The 14,895-nt window shown below is 51.0% G+C and overlaps 1 protein-coding gene across 1 annotated transcript in view; it reads left to right on the forward strand.

Annotated features, from left to right (window-relative positions):
• Positions 1–2,767: 2,767 nt before the first annotated feature.
• The window catches only part of SEMA4B (semaphorin 4B), a 55,916-nt gene continuing 43,788 nt past the window's right edge, over positions 2,768–14,895 (forward strand). The window contains exon 1 of the mRNA XM_026510482.4: positions 2,768–2,901. The gene's annotated coding sequence lies outside the window, so the exon portion shown is untranslated. The remainder of the gene's footprint in view (positions 2,902–14,895) is intronic.

The following is a 14,895-nucleotide window of genomic DNA, read 5'->3' on the forward strand; positions in this document are numbered from 1 at the left end:
TGCTTCTCCCTCTCCCTCTGTGATCTCTCTCACTCTCACTCTCTCTCAAATAAATAAATAAATAAAGTCTTAAAAAAAAAAAAAGACAGCGTTCACAGAAAAAGGAAAACCAAGTAGCCCTTAAGCATATGAGAAAATGCTCAACTTCACTCATCACAGGAGCAATGAACACTGAAATAACACCACGATACTACTTTTCACCTATCAGATTGGCAAAAATCCAAATGTTTGACAACGCATTCTGTTGATGAGGTTGTGGGGAAGCAGGTGTGAAGGGCAAAATGGCTCAGTCTCCTGTGGTGGGGAAAGAGTGAAGAGAGGAACACATGGACTGGGGTCTTTATGTCCTCACCAAGATGCCACATCAACCGGCCTGGAGCTCAGCCTCCTGTGGGACTTCTATTAAGTTCCTCAATGATCAAGCCAGTTTGAGTAGAGTTTTGTTACCTAGAACCCAAACAATCCCAAATGGTGCCCCTGCCTCCCACCAGAAGCCCAGGAGCCAAGTTGTTCTGTCCAGAAGCCAGATCTTGGAATCTCACTGGGTCACCTAGTGACTAGCCAAACCCAAGCAGGTACAGATCCAAAAGCTGAGATCATTGCTGACAGAAGGATCCCTCCCAGAGAATGGGCCGTGAGCCCATTCCAAAATCAGTGGGTGGGTAACTGCCTAGGGTAATAGTTAACCCGTGTGGTCATGAGAGGGGGCTGCATCCTGAGTGGTTGAAAGGCCTGTTGGAATCCAAATGTAGAGATGATTCCAAGGAGTTAGATCTTGAGGTGGTAAGATGGCTGCCTTGGTCTTGCTTGACCAGATGTCCTGATGTCTAGCTAGGTATGTGGTTTATTTCATTGTCTTTATTTGAATTTCTTTTTTTTTTTCTTTTAAAAAATTAAGTTATTTATTTATTTTAGAAAGAGAGGGAGAGAGCATGGGGCCCGGGCAGAGAGAGAGGGAGAAAAGCAGACTCCCCGCTGAGCCCAGAGCTGGATGCAGGGCTCCATCCCAGGACCATGACAGCACCACCCAAGCCGAAATCAAGAGCCAGACAGACGCTCAACCAGCTGAGCCACCCAGGCGCCCCTTTATTTGAAATCCTTATTCACTGAGCATCTTCCTGGTTCCTGACTATTCCCAAACTGTGTGGCAGTTGCATACCCCACTGTAAAGGAGTCAGTCAGTATTCAGTTTGTCTTTTGAAAAATTGCTAGTGAAGAATGGGCAAGCCCAATGGAATCCCTTAATCCTCGCATCCAACATTCCTCACTAATGACCTTCCTAGTCTGAGACGTGGTTAAAGACAGATGGCTCTTGCCCTCAGGCTACACCGCTTCATGCGCTGCATTTCAAAATGCATGCCCTCTCTACTGAATACTCCGCGGGACAGCCTTCCAGGGTACTCCGAGTATGGCTGCCGCTTGCAGTGCGGCCCCATCGCTGCATAGGCCTATGCCAATTCCTCCCAAGTGCTGGGCAGGGGAGAGTGAGAATATCTGGCTGTCTGAGATTGGGAGCCTTCATGGCCCTGGGGATCCAAAGGACCTGGTTGGCTCCCTTCTAAGACGGAGCAAGGCCAGGACAAAGGCATAAGCAGTAGAACCTCGCTGAGATCATACTGCCAAGGGATACTCTGATGCCCACAGGTACAGCCTCGGGTCCTCTAGGGGCTGTAAGAGGTGTGTAAGTGGGCCAGGTATCCCTGGTGGGGTTCACACTTGAGCACGGGACAGCCCAGTGGTAGGAGCAGGGAGGCGGGAAGGAGTTTAGGATCTGTGGCCAAGCGTGCCGCTGTGCCTTGGGGACATGATGGTTGTATCTCCAAAGATGTATAGATGCTGGCCTCTTCCTTGACATCTTTCTAGCCCCCAGAAGGCCTCAGTCTGTGGGCCTGGCAATCGTCCAGACTCCCTTCAAGCCTTGTTTCCAGCAAGTGTCCTGCCACCAGCCTCCTACCCGCTCTGATCACACGTGTGTGTTTCGTGTGTGCTCTGCCATTCGTTTGCGATTGTTTGCACATTGTGTCATATGTGTATGTTGTGTCTACGTTGGCTACAGGGCCCTGAGATCAGGGTCTGTCTTCCAGTTTTTGTGAATCACCGTCCTCCTCCTCCACAAACAGCACCACCAACCACCAATAATAACTCACACCTCATACAGGGCATTACATAACATAGACAAAAATGCTTGTAAATAGGCTGCCATTACCGACGCTCGGAAGTTTGCCCCCCCTGTAAACGAACACGACAGGGGCGAAAAGCTGAGGTTCAGAGCTGAGGAATGTGTACAGTGGGGCTCTTTATTTTCACCGTTCACTTAACAGACTGGGTGTCTGCTCACCCTGCGAGGGCTGTCACCGTTACAAAAGAAGTGGGTGGCGTCTTCCATAGCCTCATGGAACATAGTCACCTGGGAAGATGCCTCACAGAGCTGGCAAATACCTAAAACAGTCTGCAGCCGTCACCTCATCCTGCCGTAGCAGATACATGCCCAAGAAATTAGAGTCAGAAAATTTTGCTATGGCTTGGGAAAATCTAAAAACAGCTTTTTCCAAAAGTCTTTACTATGAGATTCCTTGAGATCTCAACCTGTCTAACTTCAATGATTTCTCTGTGCTCTCAGCTTTTCAGAAAGGTATGTCTTCAAAGTAAAACAAAACACAGAACAACCCAAAACACCAAACCTTGAAGTTAAGGATGGCCCGGGAAGACCAAGATGCGGGGCGGCTCCTGGCCACCAGGGGGCGCGGTCTCCCCAGGCCGCGGCTGCAGAGCCCACTATGGCGACCACAGGCGTGCTCAGCCTCAGTCTCTCGGAGCATGCATCCCGCCCCCAGTAGCCCGGGTCCAGGGGTTCAGGTGGCCACCGGACCTCGTCTCCTCTTTGGGCAGTTCCTGCAGCGGGTATGTCTGGGGTGCAAAAGGCCATGAGCGGTCAGGCTGGGAGGAGGCCATGGGAAATTACAGACTGGGCAGGAGTGCTGTGCTGGCAGCTTCGCCCAGGAGCCAGGAAGGCGGTGGTGTCTGGGGCATGACCTCGGGTGGCTGTGGTGCTGGATCGGGTGCTGGGCAGAGTCCCACCAGCAAGGCCGGGCAGAGCGTGGGTGTGGCAACCACAACAGAGATGGGGGCCCCCAGGGCCTGTGGGATCGGCTAGGCTGCCTGGCCGGCTCTTCCCGGCCGTGCCAGAATTGGCATCGTGTGGTGTGGCCCAGGCAGAGTCCATGCTCTCCAGCGAGGTCCGCCGTGGTCTCCCTTCCTCCGCATTATCTTCTTGGGAGTAGCTCCTCTCCAGCCATGTCCAATGAGCCGCTTTTCCCCCAAATGACCTGTACTGTAGTTCATTCACTTACTCATAGACGCAGCAAACACTGTTGAGTGCCACGGTACCAGGCACTTTGGAGACAGAAGACATTTTGCCTTCGTGGGCACTGGTCTTAGGCCTTCACGTCTTTTTTTTTAATTTTTTAAAATAAGATTTCATTTATTTATTTGAGAGAGAGCAGCTGGCAGAGGCAGAGGGAGAAGCAGGCTCTCCGCCGAGCGAGGAGCCCAATGTGGGGCTTGATCCCAGGACCCTGAGATCATGACCTGAGCAGAAGGCAGACGCTTCACCGACGGAGCCACGCAGGTGCCCCACCTCCATGGCTTTATTCCCATTTTTCTCCCCACCCTTCTCAGCCGGGCCAGGTTTTACCATCTCTCAGTGAGGCCCTCAAGTCTCACCGGCTCCAGGAAGCCCCTTCCGATGACTCCAAAGTGGGGGAGTCACTTTGTCCTACTAGTCTGTCCCATACGCTGTCATATCCTGAGTGCCCAATCCTACACCTGGCACCTGTGGGGGCTCGATAAATATTTGTTGACTTGAATGAATGAGGCGATCTCGTCTGCCTCTGACACTACAGTTTTGATTGCCTAAAACTTTCTCACCTGGCAAATCATTGAGTCCTGCCTGTGGCATCTGTCCTACCGAACTCCTGTGTTATTACCCCTGCGTGCTCGCTGGCTGGGTTAGTCAGGGTACAGAAAGGAATTTACTGGCTCATTGGACCATACCACGGGGGGATGGGCAGGAAGGGTTGAGCCTGCCTGAGGGACCACAGGAACCTAGACTATAATATCAGGACAGTCTGTAGCACACCATGGTTTCTCTTTTTGATGGCTTCATTCCCTTCTTCTGCAAACAGGCTTTCACCACCCAGGAAATGGCTTTCAGTTAGTCCAGAGTCACATCCTTTGAGTTCACCAATGCAAGAGGAACAGGATTTTCCTCTTCAGCTCCCATTTTATTTTATTTTTTTTAACATTTTTTTTTTAGGGGCACCTGAGTGGCTCAGTCAGTGAAGTGTCTGCCTTCGGCTCAGGTCATGATCTCAGGGTCCTGGGATCGAGCCCCATGTCTGGCTCTCTGCTTAGCGGGGGAACTGCTTCTCCCTCTCCCTCTGTCCCTCCCCACTGCTCTTGTGTGTGCGTGCGCTCTCTCTCTCAAATAAATAAATTCTAAAAAAAAAAAAAAAGATTTTATTTTTTAAATCATTGCCACACCCAATGTGGGACTCGAACTGACAACCCTGAGGTCCAGAGTCGCACACTTCACCGACTGAGCCAACCAGGTGCCCCTTGAGCTCCAATTTTAAAATCCTGACAAAAGCTCTGATAGGCTTAGTTTTTCTGGATCTCATGCCCTTCTGTCGCACCCATCACTGTGGCCAGGGGGAGTGATGTAGGATGATTGGCAGCCCCTACTTGAATGGCAGAGTTCAACTAGAGAAGGGGCAGTTGAACCCCAAAAGATGGATGAGAGAAACAGACATGGTCATTGAGAAGAGCTGGGGCCACCACCCTGATGTATGTCCACACTGATTCATGATCATTCCCTGTTACTGAGATCAAAGATCACGATCTATGCCCATTAGGGCTTCACTGAAGACAGGAACTTGATAAATAGAGGTGGTTTATAGGAAAGGAGTGGTGTGCTCGGGCACACGTGTGCATGTGTGTGTGTGTGTTTGGCTGAAGTCCCTGGTGGATCTTCCCTGTACTTTACACGAACATGCAACTGTCTGTCCCTCTGGCTGCGGGTGGGGTCGTTTGTCTCGGGGCGTGGAACTAGACAGAATCTCAGTAGCCACATTATGGCTTGAGCTGTCCTTTCTGGTTTCCCTCTTGAGAGAATCTTCAGAGCCCAGCAGTGTAATACTGGCTTTTTGTTTCAAGTGGGGAATGGCTCTAAGACTGGTTTTTCTATTTGTGTTGTTGTTGCTGTTGTTTATTTTGACAGAGAGCAAAAGAGGGCAGTTTTGTAAGATGGCATCTTCCTTGGATGGCCCTAGGAGTGTGGCTGTTTTGAAAAATGAGGCATTCGGGACCCCTGGGTGGCTCAGTTGGTGAAGTGTCTTGCCTTCAGCTCAGGTCATGATCCCAGGGTCCTGAGATCAAGCCCCACATTGGTCTCCCTGATCAGCGGGGGGTCTGCTTCTCCTTCTCCCTCTGTCTGCCACTCCCCCTGCTAGTGCTCACACTCTTTCTGACAAATAAATAAAGAAAAGAAAAAAATGAGGGGCGTGTGGGTGGCTCAGTCGTTAAGCGTCTGCCTTCGGCCCAGGACGTGATCCCAGGGTCCTGGGATCGAGCCCCACATCAGGCTCCTCCACTGGGAGCCTGCTTCTTCCTCTCCCACTCCCCCTGCTTGTGTTCCCTCTCTCGCTGGCTGTCTCTCTCTCTCTCTGTCAAATAAACAAATAAAATCTTTAAAAAAATTTAAAAAAAGGAAAAGAAAAATGAGGCCTTCCTCTCAGAGGAGCTTCAGGCTTTCACTGGCGCTCTTAGGTAATACTATTTACCTGTTTTCTTGGGTGAGGAAGCTGAGGCTCAGCCCAGGAACATGCCCAGCTCAGGAAGCTATGGGAAGTGAGGAGAACAGCAGGACAGGTCTGGATTGAGAGCCTTGCCCCAGAGGCTTTGCATACCTCCTCGAGCCCTTACTCTGCACAGCGGTCCGGGGCGGTCAGACGCGCAGGAATGAGGGGCTTGGCAAAATGTAAATGCCTTGTCCGAGGTTGCAAGGTCCCTTGGCTGGGATTTGTTGATTCCAGAGCCCCTACTGTTTTCACTTCCCTACACTGCGTGACCTTGCTCAGGTCCCTTTACCTCCGTGTGCCTCCATTTCCTCATCTGTAAAATGGGGAGGATAGTAGTACCTACCGCCTGGCTTGGTGGTGAGGGTTAATTGAAATGACACGGGGCCCCACAGTTAAGAGCTCCGTAAACAGACGCTATTGTGGTTGTTTTTGTTATTGTTCTACAAGCCCTCCCTCAGGGCCACCAGTCGGACCCCTCCCTGTGGCAAGAGAACCAGATCCCGTGGGAGCCCCTTCCTGGCCCAGGTGCTCCTGAGGCCCTGCTGCAGGTGCCTGGGAAAGTCTGCAACAGGGATAAAGGGAACAAAAGCTCCAGGTGCTGGGTTGATGCTTTGTCTGGCTGAAGGCCCGTTTCCTGCTCTATCAGGTTGCTCTGGGCGGGCTGGGCTCCCGGAGCTCCCCTGCCCTGGGGCCCCTCGCCCTGCCAGCTGAGGGCTGAGGGCTGGGCCTGATGATGCAGGACCCGGCCCAGCTGGGCAACACACTTCCTTTCTGGAGGCCAGCCCTGGAGTTTCAGGAGTTGAAGCAGGAAGCCTTGGGGCACCAGGCCCTTCTTCTGGCTCTGGGCTCTCGGTGAACCCCCTCCCATTCCCCCCTAAGTGGGGTGGCCTCGGTGGGTAGAGGCCGGGGGCTTGAATGCAGGCCTAAGAATGGACCAGCAATTCAAGGCAAGCTGCCTTTGTCTCTGCGGTTTTCCTGGCATGGGTGTTCGCAAGGTTGGGCTGGGTCATGGGTAAAACCTTTGCAAGCCCTCACAATTCCCTGGGACCCCCAACAGGGCCTGGAGGAGATGGAACTTCAGACCCAATGCAGGGTGATCCTAGTACCACAAGACGGTTTCAAACCCACCGCGGGTCCTGGCCCGCCTCCTCGCCGCCATCCTCCCTCCCCTGCTGCTGTCCGAGCCTCCAGCCTCTTCAAGGTCCTCAAACCGGAGTTTGTTCCTGCCTCGGGGCTTTTGCACTTGCCGCTGTCTCGCCCTGGAACACGGTGTGCTCCAGGTGTTCACGGGACTGTCCTTGTCACTCAGGCTTGAGGTCTGAGCTGTTACCTCTTAGAGAGGCCTTGTCACCCTTTCCACTAGCCCCGGCCTCGTCCCTATCAGCCTCATCCTGTTTCCTTCCACTCAGAGCGCTCACATCTCTCTTCAGGTTTCTTGTTCTGATCTATCTCCCTTTTTCTTATCTGCCTCTTCACTGGAATCTAAGCTCTCTGAGGGGAGGGCCGGTCTATCTTTCCTTCCACTGTCTGCTCCGCCCCAGAGCAGTGCAGGGCCTGAGGCTGTTGGGTGTTCTCTGGAGCTCTCCCCAGCCGGGAGGCCCCCCTTGGAACGAGGGTTTGGGTGTCTGTGCCCTGTCAGGCCTCTTTGCTCTGGGCACCGGGCTTCTGAGGAGGCAGCTTTGCGGGTCTGAAAACATTTCAGATTCCCGAAACACTTTCACCTGCGCTGCCTCCCTGGTACCTCGTTTCACAATGACCTGCGAGACAGGTAGGGCAACATCCGAAGCCCTGTTTTGTAGATGAGAAAATTGAGGCGCCCAGAGGCTTAAGGAGCTTTGCCTCAGGTCGTTTGTGTCAGGAGGTGCAAAACAAAGACTAGAACTCGAGTCTTAGGAAACTCTTTCCAGGACTCCAGGCCACCCAGACACAGGAATGCCCTCAAAGAGAAAAATCCACATGTCAAACCCATTTTTCCATTTAGTTAGGTTACAAATGGACAGGTATTCTGAATCACTGCATGGGGTGGGGTAGTACTCTAATCTCCGAGATCCTTTTGGGCTCCAGATTTTTCTAGGACCCTGTGATGCAGGTGTTAAGTCTCACCCAGGGAAGCTCCAAAATGCTTGCTCTCGTCCATGGTGGGAAATCCCAGTTTCTTTCCTGCTCTTCGGCCTTGTAACCAGAGCAGTGCCTCTAAATCGTACGGGGTACTCAGTACTTAGTCCTCTGGGCAGTTTCACATCCGTCCGGCTGTAGGTGAGGCTTGCAGGTGAAAGGACCTGCCGGCCGGGAAAGTGGCCAAGGCGGGTCTAGAACTCAGCTGTCCAACCAGCTGGGTGTTCTTCTCACCACGCTCATCTGCATGTGAATTCACTTCCAGCTGCCTGGGAGGTGAAGTTCTTCACCGTGTCAATTGTCAGGACCATCGCGCCATCTCTAGGTGCCTTTATTAAGCTCATTAAGGGCTTATTAAGTCTTGCCATGGCCTTCTGCTCCCTCTTGCAGCCAGAGAGGGGGAGGAGGTGAGGCTCCCAGCTGCGCCCATATGGTGGAATATATATATGGCGGCTCCTCCAAGGACAGCAGATGTCTATACTGACTGGGGATTCGTAGATAACTGCGTGTGTGGGTGTGCAGGCGCACGGAGACTCTGTCTGGAAGGTGTGCTTCCAAATGCCAATAGTGGCCTCTCTGGCGATGGCCTTGGGGGTAATCTTCATCTTTATGCTTTTTGGAATTGTCTGAAAATTTGTTTTTATAACGAGCAAGAATTTCCTTTATAATCAGGAAAAAAAATAAAGCTATTTTCATCTTGAAAAGGAACTAAAGAAAGCCAGAAATAAAGGACCGGGAGGAGTTCTTACTCTGTGCATGAGACTATGAGTTCTCAGTCACTTCGCTCAGGGGATGATGCCGCTAGAATCCATCAGCCGCTAATGGGCCCTTTACTTGGGGGGGGCAGTCCCAATATTCGTGTAACAAGGACTAACTAGACAGCTTCTGTGAATGAGGCCGGTCATTATGATCCTCTCGGCCCTCTCTTTGAGCGGCTCTCCTCTTTCTCAAGTTCCCAGTGATTGATGTCACCAGCCCTTCCGGGAGCTTGTGCAGCGGCGCTGGAGGAAAACGAAGTGAGCCGCCGGTGAGTCAGCACTGGCTCAGAACCCCGGAGTTTCCCGCCGGGAACCTATGTACCTGAACCTATGAGTCAGGGAGGGTCATCCCGCCCGAGCTGTGCTTACGTGCTTCTCTGCCCTGCTCCTTGGGGGCCAGCTCCCGGCCTTCACGCATGCACACAGCCCGGCCCTGGCCAGGCTCCTCGGCCCCGGAGCCTGGGAAGAGTGCGGGCATGCTTGGCTTGTTCATTCATCCCCCGGAGGTGTGCACAAGCCTCTTGAGTGCTGGCTCAGGCTGGAAACTGCCAGAGACAAACCGAAAAAAGAAGAAGAAATATTATTACTTCCTTTCCCATGAATGTTGCAACAGTCTAGCCGTAGCTTAGAGCCCATATTTTGTGAATAAGCAGAAGTAAACTCACATGCCTGGCGTTAGTGGTCTGTTATAGTACGTTTTGGTGCATCCAGAGACTAGAATGCCATGCAGGTACTAGAAGGAATGAAGTAGATCTATGTAAAGTGACATAGAAAATGGTCAGTTTTAAGAGTCAGAGGGAAATGGCACAGCAGTGTGGACACGATGTCCCCGTTTGTGTGAATGTATATTATGACTCTTATTTTAAAAATTATAAGTGGATCTCAGGGCGCCTGGGCAGCTCAGTCCGTTGAGCGTCTGCCTTCAGCTCAGGTCCTGATCCCAGGATAATGGGATCGAGTCCTGGGTCAGGCTGTCTGCTCAGCAGGGGAGTCTGCTTCTCCCTCTCCCTCTGCTCCCCCCCCCCATTCGTGCTCTCTCTCACAAGTAAATAAATACAATCTTTAAAAAAAATTATAAGTGGATCTCTTCTTATTGTAAAAGGATAGGAACTCCAGAAAAATTGAGACAAAGACAGAACGCTCCCATCAGGACCTGCATTGGTCAGGACAGGCCAGGTTATGCTGTAGTAACAAACATCTCTGAACATCTCAGTGACTTAAAATAACAAAGATTTATTCTTGCCCACACTTCCTTCCCCAGCAAGGCCCACAAAGACTTAGCTCTTCGTAGTCAGCAGAGTACCACTGCCCCAACATGAGACTTCGGGGTTCACCACTGTGGGGGAGGCAAGCGTGAGAACCACACACTGGTTCTCAGATGCCTCCCCAGAACAGACACATGTCTCTCTTCCTCCCATTTCGCGGGCCACAGCAAGTCACATGGCTATACCTAACTTCTGGAGGGTGTGGAAGTATGATCCTCCTGGGTGCCAGGAAGAGAGGAGAGCCGGAGGTATCGGTGAGCCCTGGTGATGTCTCCCCCCCCCCCCATGCTAAACCAACTGTATCCTTCCAGGCCTTGTGGTTTACGTTGATACACAGAATAGTTTTGCAGTAATTTCAAAATATAGCACTGAGTCTGTAAGTCAGCTACACCTAGGGCTTTTTTAATTTTAATTTTAATTTCTTTGTTTTTTTAAAAAAGATTTATTTATTTATTTGAGAACTGAGAGAGAGAGCATAACCTGCAGGGAGGAGTGGAGGGAGAGGGAGAAGCAGATTCTCCACTAAGCAGGGAGCCCAACACGGGGTTTGATCCCAGGACCCCAAGATCATGACCTGAGCCAAAGGCAGATTCTCAACCGACTGAGCCATCCAGGCGCCCCTAGACCTAGGTTTGAATCCTCAGTAGGTTATTTACCTGCTGTGTTCCCTGAGATAAGATGCTTGATCTGCCCAAGACTCTGTTTTCTCATTGGTACCCGCTTCCTGGGCAAATGTAGCAAGGAAATGCTATCGCGTAAATCAGACCCTAGTAAGTGGTGGCTTCCAGAAGTAGTCACGTCTGGCTCGGAAATAAGGAGTGCTTCAGGGTAGTTGTTCAGAAGACTGGATATGGGGTGCACTCATAAATATGGAAAACAAAGCCCTCATTCCTCTATCAGAGTTTTCTAGGATGCTGTCTGGACCAGGTTCTCTTGTATCCCACAGCCCCAGCAGAGCTGTGGGCTGGCGGCGGGGGGGCATCTTTACAGCCACGCAGGAGCTGCCTGGTGAGATGGAGCAGTGGGTCGGGTGCAAACCCCCCACCCCTCGTCAACCGAGCGAGGCTCTGCTCCTTCCCACGCTTTGTCTTCCCACAGCTGAATGTCCCATTGAGGAGAACAGCTTTCTAGTGAAAGGAGCACAGTCTTCATATATATATATGTTGCTGGGGGCTCCAGGGTGGCTCAGTCAGTGAAGCGTCTGACTCTTGGTTTCGGCTCAGATCATGATCTCAGGGTCCTGGGATGGAGCTCCTTCTGGGGCTCCCTGCTCAGTGCTGAGTCAGCTTGAGATTCTCTCTCCCTCTCCCTCTGCCCCTCCTGCCCATGCTCTTGCTCTCTCTCTAAAATAAATAAACAAATCTTTTTTTTTAATTTAAAAAAAAAGATACAATAATCATTGGGGCACCTGAGTGGCTCAGTCAGTTAAGTGTCTGACTCTTGACTTCCACCCAAGTTATAAGATCAGTCCCTGTTTCAGGATCCGCGCTCAGCGGGGAGTCTGCTCGAGATTCTCTCTCCCCCTCTCCCTGTACCCCTCCTCCACTGCGTGCTCTTTCTCTCTCCGTCTCCCTCTAAAATAAATAAATAAATAAAAATTTTAAAGCTATAGCAATCATCACAGCATTTCTAGAGGACAGTCTGGCATTTCGGGGGCGCCTGGCCGGCTCAGTCAGAGAAGCAGGTGACTTCTGATCCCAGGGTCGTGTGTTTGAGCCCCACGTTGGGTGTAGAGATCACTTAAAGAAAAAAATAGAGAGAGAGACCTTTTCATTCCACTCCCCACGGAGGGGAATTTATCCTGAGAAAATAAAACAAGCGAATAAAGATAGACTTTTCTTGCTCATAACAAAAAACCGAAAACAGCCTAAATGTCTAGCCATAGGGGATTACACAAACTATAGAGTGCTTGGTTTATCTAACTATATTTGGACATGAAATCATCCAATGAAATGTTAAATAGAAAAGAGCAGTGTGTATATAAAAGTCTATATATCCTATGATCTTGTTGAAAAAGCATGTAAGTATATACTTTATAGTTTGAAAATATGAACAGGTAAATATGAGAATATTAGCAGTGACTAACTCTAGGGAATGGGGATATGAATTTTTTGTGTGTTAGTTTTTCTACAAAGAACATGATTAAGTAATAAAAGTCAAAGTTTCTTTAAATGTGTCTTCAGCTACGTTTTACTGTCAATGCTCAAGGTAGTCTGCTCACCTCTAAAGGGTCCTGGGGCCCGCGGCCAGGAGTCAGGAAACCTTGGTTTGTACTATGTGTGACCAGCAAGCCCCCAGGGGTGAGAGGTATTTGTACCCACTTTTTACAGATGGACACAGATACACAGAAAGGACTCATTCTGTGTCTAGGATCCCATTGCTCGTGGTCCTAGAACTGGATTTTGAACCCAGGTTTTCTGGTTCCCCGTCCAGGATTTTCCACACTACATGACAGCCACTGCTGTCTGAGCCTCATCTCGAAAGGACAGGGTCAGAATACAGTGCCTTCCAGCTGACAATATTCAGTGTCCACAGGAAGTTGCCCCTGCCCCCATCATTCCTGGTGCATCATAGGCCCTAGCAGTTGGTGTGTATGCCCTGTTTGTCAGATGCCCCTTTCTCCAGGCTGGCAGGAACCCAGGCTGGGGTTTGGAGAACTCTGGCCTTCTCCTGGCCATCTTGAGGGGGAGGAGGGCTTCTTGGCCAGGCTTCTGGCCGGGTGCCTTGCAGAACCAGGCAAGAACTGCCCACGAAGGCTGGCGGGGGGCCGAGAACTCGTTGTCTTCCCTTTAAACAGACACAGGCTGTCTGTTGAGATTCTGGAAACATCTGACCTTTTGCAGAGCATCTCAAGAGTTGGGGGGAGGGGGGATGGCCAGAGGGAGGTCCCTCTGTTTCTGTAAATGCTTTAACCCTTTCCGCAGAATAAAGCAGCCTATTCCGAGAATAAAGCAGCCCTTAACAACAAAAACAACAACGAAATAGAGATCAGTTTTCAAGGAACTAGAAAGATTTGTTGCACCTGTTTTCCTGTTTTGGGGGGTGGGATTGGCAGCGGGTGGATCACCCCTGGAGGCACAGACTTTTAGCCCACAGACCTCCTGCACCATTTTCTCCATTCCTGGCCTCAAGGACAGGAGGCCCAGAGGCAGGAAAGATGCTGGAAGGGGAAACAGGGCAGCCCCACCAGCCCTGAGAAGCGGCCCTACTGGAGGGCCCCACCCCCCACCCCCACATCGGGGCAGGACCAGAACCTGCTGGCCACACGACAGAAGCCAACCCAGATAGACATGTCCCATGCTGTCACAAAGCCCTCATTTCGTGGGGGAGTGGCCTGGGACCAGTCACCAGCACAGATATCAAATCCAGTAGTTGAGTGAAGCACTGGGAGAAACCCACAAGCAATGCTGAGCATCCCTGGCTGGGGGGGGGGGGGGGGCTTAATTTAGGAAGGTCTGGGAGCTTTTCCAGAGGAGAGGTTTGAGCAGGGGTTTAAAGCTTTGCCACTTGAAGATTGAGCACAATGAAGAATCTTTGCACCCTAGACCCGCAGCATCTAAATGTGCATTTTCACGTGAACCCCCGTGTGATCTCTACACACATGCAAGCAGTGCTCAGGGTTAAACAAGGAGATACCCATCTAGGTACAGCTGGAAACTGGAAGAGAACCTTCCAGAGAGAGCCCTGGGGTGGCAAGGGGCTTGCAGTGGGATGTGGAAGTCAAGGAATATTTGTGTGTGTGTGTGTAATTTATTTTTTAAGTGGGAGAGATTTTTGAGCATGCTTAAAAGCTATTGGGAATAAAGCAGGGAAAAGGGAGGGTGTGGGACACAAAGTACAGGGGAGGGGACGCCGGGAGGAGGGGCAGTTCCTATGGGCAGCTTCTCGACTCCAGCTGCCAGCTGGGGTCACCTGGGAGCTTAAAACAATACTGATGCGGGGCCTGCCCCCGAAAGACTCAGATTTAAATTGTCTGCAGGTGGGGTGCCTGGCTGGCTCAGTCAGTAGGGCATGCGACTCTTGATCTTGGGGTCTTGAGTTCAAGCCCTAGGTTGGCGCTAAAGCTTACTGATGGAGATAGATAGATAGATAGATAGATAGATAGATAGATAGATAGATAGATAGATAGGTAGATAGGGATAGTCTACAGGTGTAGCCAGCTTCCCAGTGATGGCAATGGTGCAGCCAGGGTGGGGCCCCTCTGCTGTGGAGGAAAAAAGGCCAGGAGGGGAAAGGTGATGGGTTGGAAGAAGATGGGCCTCTCCAGCTGGGTCTCCCTTTCGGGTAGGGCCTCAGCTTTAGACTTTTTGTTTTCTGTTTTTGTTATAAGATTTTATTTATTTATTTATTTGACAGAGAGAGAGAGAGAACAGAAGGGGGAGCAGCAGGCAGAGGGAGAGGGAGAGGGAGAAGCAGGCTAGCCTAGCAGGGAGCCTAATGTGGGGCTCAACCTGGGACCCTGGGATCATGACCCAAGCTGAAGGCAGACGCTTAACTGACTGAGCCACCCAGGTGCCCCATAGACTTTGGATATTATTGTCCAGCGTATCTGTACCTCTAGCCGTCGTATGTGTGTGGGCGTGTTGAAAAGCACTGCTTTATTGTGCTGAACAGTTAAAATAGTGGCAGTTTTTATTAACTGGTTTTAACATGCTCTCTGTCCCAAAACCATCACCCTGTTCATGAAAGCGGCCTGGGTCTTTCTCGCTCTCTATGCAAATAGGAAAAAGATAAGGGAGACCAGCTCTGTTGACTTGCGTTTTGCTTTTGAAATAAAGAGAGGGCATTGGAAGCTGGGAGAGGAGGGAAAGGTGTGCAGACAGCAGGCCGAGAAGTGAGCAGAGACCCCAGTAGGCCAGCAGGCAGCGTGGAGGGTCTGTGGGAACTGGTGAGCTGGAT

Source organism: Ursus arctos, unplaced genomic scaffold (genome assembly GCF_023065955.2).
Source record: "Ursus arctos isolate Adak ecotype North America unplaced genomic scaffold, UrsArc2.0 scaffold_28, whole genome shotgun sequence".
Lineage (NCBI taxonomy): Eukaryota > Metazoa > Chordata > Mammalia > Carnivora > Ursidae > Ursus > Ursus arctos.